Source organism: Dendrobium catenatum, unplaced genomic scaffold (assembly GCF_001605985.2).
Source record: "Dendrobium catenatum unplaced genomic scaffold, ASM160598v2 fragScaff_scaffold_156, whole genome shotgun sequence".
NCBI lineage: Eukaryota > Viridiplantae > Streptophyta > Magnoliopsida > Asparagales > Orchidaceae > Dendrobium > Dendrobium catenatum.
The window spans coordinates 2,163,427-2,169,180 of NW_021318618.1; positions in this window are offsets into that span (position 1 = coordinate 2,163,427).

Below are 5,754 nucleotides of genomic sequence, written 5' to 3' on the forward strand. Positions count from 1 at the left end.
TAAATGGATGTTAGATCTTTCTCATTAATGCTTAGATATCTAGTACAAACTTCAAATATGTGGAGCTCAGGTGAATTGACAATAGGGCATTTTTTCAATGGGTACAATTGATTGTTGCATTTTTTAAAATAAATAAAAATTTCTCAAATTATTTTTATTTTTTAGATTTATCCGCAATTTTCCTAGTAGTTATTGGCATCCCTCAAATTATCGTGTATATAAGTGGTTTTATAGCAATTTAAAGCATTATATTTTTGAATTATGCTTATCATAAATATATAATTTAGTTTAATTTAATTTAATCAGAGATATTAAATTAAACCTTTGGCCTCCTACATTTATTAATTGATGACAAGCATAGAATTTTTAAATTAGAATTCTTCAATTAAAATTTAATAAAATAAATTTAAAACTATTATTTTAAAATAAGTGTAGCATGTAAATAAATAAATAAATAGATAATTCTTATAGGATATTAAAAAAATAAATATATAAATTTTATTATAATTAGAATTAATCAAAATATACTGATATAATTTTTTTTTCTTAGGCTAAAGCGCATACCTTGACTCCTTCTAAATATGAAAGGCCAAATTGCCAATGTCATAAAAATAATGAATAAGACATTAAATTAATTTTTTAATTTAAAATATAAATAGATTTATGGTTGATATAAAAATATAATATTAAATCACTATCATCTCGCATCACTCCATGTCATAAGAGATTTTTTCTCATACAAAAGTATATACTGTTGGAGTTATAAATGTGCACATAGGAACTCACAAATGTTAGAAAATAAAGGACAATTAGACTTTATTTGAAACAACTTTTTTACTAATTTATAAAACTATTTTTTAGTACAAAATTTGTAATTCAAAAAATTTTTATGCTAAAAAGCTGTTTTAGAAAACATCAAATAAGTTGTCTGAAATGAAGCCTTAACATATGATCGAGCAATTATAATGAACTACAATGTAACTATAAAAGAAAGATCAAGAACTATGAAAAAGTCATCAAATTATCTACTGAGTCTATGTCATACAGAGATCAAATTATTTACTAAACTTTGAAAGAAAAATGAAGAATCACTCTTCATAAACAATTAGAGATATAAGCAACAATATCATTTTATTTAGCTAAGAGAAAATACGATCACCTACAACAAAGATGAGGGCTAGACTCTTTTTCTCGAGGAAGCTTAAGAACTCTATTTATAAGCACTTGAATAATTTCTTCTATTTTTTTCTCAAATGCACTCTTCTTTTCTATGTTCCTCTTTATTTTCTCTCTTCAATGCTTGATGTGGATGCTCTCCATGTGAGAATTATATATAGATATATATGAAGAGCCCTTCAATATTAATGATCAACTATCATTAAAAATTTTTGGAGCATCTATTATAGACTTTTATGGTTGTTTTCACTAAGGATTTTTGCTATCATCAATTTGGACTTTATGGTAGCCTCAAAATAAGACCTCGTGGTAGCTACTAATCTAAAAATAAATAAAGTATTTATAAGAGGAAATAATAATAATAATAATAATAATAATAATAATAATAATAATAATAATAATAATAATAATAATAATAATAATAATAATGCATGGTTTTCATTTTGACAATCCTAAAAATATTCCTCAAATCTTGAATAGAAGTAAACTAATTCAAATGTGAATTAATAGGCATATATTGTCATATACAAAGTAAATAGAGTCTCTGCTTATGATATGAGTATGTTGGAGAGGCATTTAGTCATGTACGAAGACTTTTACTTGAGTTATGAACTTTTTATAGCTGTATCATCTAATACATTTATTAGGGTCATATATGTCAAACACAACTGAATTATTGAGACAATTCTAATCCATCTTTATCTAATCTTCTTCACTCATTAGTTTAAGCATCTTTTTATATCTTATGAGTGATTTTACAAATTAATGTTGGAAGAATACAACGTACTTCTTTGTTTTCTAAATGCTAAAACTCTTTGAGTTATCAAACTTCTCAATCTTAAACATCATGGCTATTAATTATTAGGAAATAAAGTGCCCTTTAGGTAAGGATACGTAAGAGGAATCATAAAATAACTATATAGAGAGATCAAGAACAATTAAAAAAGACTAAAATTTATATGGTTCAACTTAGGGGTGTAACCATGAAGAGCTCATGGTGGACAATTGCCCACTCTAAAGTCTTTTTTTTTTCTCCTAAAGAATAAGCAAATTAACTATTTTTCCCACCTTTAATAAATACAATTGCCCAATTTATAAGAATTTTTTTTTCTTTTTCTATTTCATATATAAAAGTATGCATTTTACAATCCTATTTTGCCCACCCTCAAAAGAAAGGATGGTTCTTCCCCGAGTTCAACTTTGCTAAGTTGACACCTATAATTGCATGTATAGAGATTAAAAAAATTATCATGCTTCAAAAGAAATATAAAAAGAATTACACTTCATATGAAATTAGATGTATTGATAAAAACACCATCATGTATGACTGAAAGGAAATGCTAACACCTACTATAAAGATGACTTTTTTTTTTTTTAATAAAGAACTTCACTTGTAAGCCTTTAAATGAATTCCTTTTTTTTTTAATTTCTCAGATGACCCAACTCTCCTATCTCTTCTTCATATTTGCCTCTCTTCGTCACATCTTTTTATGATAAGAGTTCACTTTCCAATATTAATTACTAACTATAATTGAAGAATTATATAACATCCATTACAAACTTTTTTGGTATTCTATCTAAGATTTTATAGTAACATTCATTTAAGATCTTATAATAGCTTCCAATTAAAATTTTTGGTAGCCAAAAGTCTTGAAAATTTTCACAATTAACAATCTTGCACTTGGAGATTGAATTTCCAATGTTCTAGCTTATAATTAATGATCATATTTGAATGCCTCTTTGTAGGGAAACTTGATGTCATTTGTCATAAAGGTTAACTAAGCCACGGAAATACTTTAGCTCATTAGTAGCAAATTTGCCAAATATGTCTCATTATTGTGTTGTTCTTTTGTTTTAAATTTTTGCTTGTCGTGAAAATCCTATTGGTCTTTTGAAAGCTCCCAATTTTACAAAAATTTTATTTTGCAATACTCTTCTATAACCATCAGTAATAAATTTCTCTTAAAAATAAAATAAATTTTCTTTATGTGTTTTTCCTTATTATAATAAAAGTAATTTTTTTTGAATTTATTCTTATATTTATTCTTGCCATAATTAGAAGAGAACTCTAGCTCATAAGATTCTCCTCTCTAACATGTGATAAACATTCAACTAGTTTATTGCTTTTCTTGAATATGTTGCATGTATCATGGACATAAAACATAATATCTCGAATGTGTTTGCATGAGAGACCTAAAGAAATCACATTCACAATAAAGTCATTTATGCTTTGTCAATAATCACTTCAATGTTTTTTAAATATCAAAAAATGGAAGAAAACTCATTCGAATATGATTTGAAAGGCATACCTTCTTGCATGCAAAGTAAATGAAGTCTCTACTTATGGTAAAATTTGTTAGAGAGTTTATTGAATTGATAAGAAACAGATTACATTTGTCTCCTCTAAAACCTCTGTGAAGACTTCATCCACCAAATACAGCAGAATTGTTGAGAGAACATCCGTGTACATCTTTGTCTTAGCTTCTTCGCTTATGATTTCAGGCATTTTGTTTGGCCGAATTAGTGTTTTTATAAATCCTTATTATTTGATAAGTACAACATATATCTTAGTTCTTCAAAGGCTAAAATTCATTGAGCCATTTAATCTCAATCTTAACCTTCATTGACGTTATACTTTTTATAAACTCACTCTAATACTAATTGTTAGGAAATAGTGCCCTTAATTTAAGGGAAAATATGATGAAACACAAAGTAATTATATATAAAAGAAATATAAAAAATCATAAAAAAGAATACAAACATTTATATGATTCAATTTATATAAGCCTAAATTTATGATTGCACAAATATCAAATAATTTACTATGTTTCAAAAGAGATATATTGATAACTACACTTCATATGAAATTAGAGATATGAACAAATATACCACTCTATTTGCTTGAAAATGTAGTCAACTGCTATAAAAATGAGGACTAGACTTCTCTCTTGAAGCGGAAGCATTTTACTTGCAAGCACCCAAAGGAATTCTTCCTTTGGTTCTAAGATGACTCCCATCTACCCCCGCTTCCTTTTTCTCTTCCTTCTGTCTTTGTTGCTTCTTCTAGAAGATGCTCTTCAAATATGGATTTCATAGGTATATATTGTGAAAAGTTCACCATCTAATTTAGTAATAAACTATCATTGAAGACTTTTGTAGTTTTCATTATAAACTAGTACGATAATTTTCATTTAAGATTTTATGGTAGCATCATTTTAGAACTTTATGACAGCCTCCAATAAGATTTTGTGGTAGAAACCAATCTTGAAAAATCAAGATTAAATTAACAGATAAGGCCAAAATTATTACTGTAAGATTCTTGAGGGGGATTTTCTAATTGTAGGAATCCGCTAGCTCAAATTAATATAAAGATGATCCACATTCAAATGATTGAAGGACTTTCATACATAATGTCTCTTCAATACTTGAAGCGAAGAAAGGCCATGTTCAAAATTTTATGTAACCCTCACACTTAATAGTAATAAACATAAATGAAATGTGTGGCAATAGGTCCAAATATTGAATTTCCCTGGAGAGGAGAGAGCCTTTTAATGGATCTCACAAATCAATAAAAACTAGTTCAAAATTAGCCAATAAGTAAGAAAATGTCATTCATAATAGTCTCCAAAACTATGATAAACTCACCATTGAGTTCAAATCGTCCAAATCATATTCAACCCTTCGGCCGACTTTGGAAGTTTTCCAAAGTGTCAATGTTACTTACCTCAACTTCACTACCTGAAAATACTGCCATTCATTATCCGAGTACACAATCAGCCATTTTGTCTCGCACATTTGTTACATTTAAAATGACGTGACGCATGCGTGAAGATCAATCTTGAAGCTCTCAATACATTTCCCTTTTTATTAGTATCTAAAAGATCATTTTACATTGAAATCCAAAAAAGTAAGGCTCCGTTTGGGACAGTTTTTGTATTGTTTTATAAAGTAGATTTTTGTATAATTTTTTTTAAAAAAAATTATATTAAAAAGCTACTTTAAAAATAATAAGAATACTATCTCAAATGAAACCTAAATAGTGAACATGCTTATAGTCTAATCGAGCGACTCAACGAGACAAATCCAACAAGTCCAAGATAATCAAATTTTGATATCATTAAAATAGTGAAAGGTCCATTGAATGGTGCTTGATCATAGGAATCAAGATCGGACGTCCATCAGAATCACTCCCAATTTACCCTTGATCTTCTACTTATTTATAAGCCATGTCACTCAAAAAATTCTATAAATAGAACCACATTTCCTCTTGAAAGGGGGGGGGGGGGGAAATCCAACAAGTCCAAGATAATCAAATTTTGATATCATTAAAATAGTGAAAGGTCCATTGAATGGTGCTTGATCATAGGAATCAAGATCGGACGTCCATCAGAATCACTCCCAATTTACCCTTGATCTTCTACTTATTTATAAGCCATGTCACTCAAAAAATCACTACAGGAAAATCACTTATTACCGGCGGAATTTTCCGGCGGCTTTCCGGCGGTCAATTTTCCGGCGGCTTTCCGGCGGTTTATGACGTCTTATTTCCAACAAAAAATTCCGGCAGCTTTCCGACGG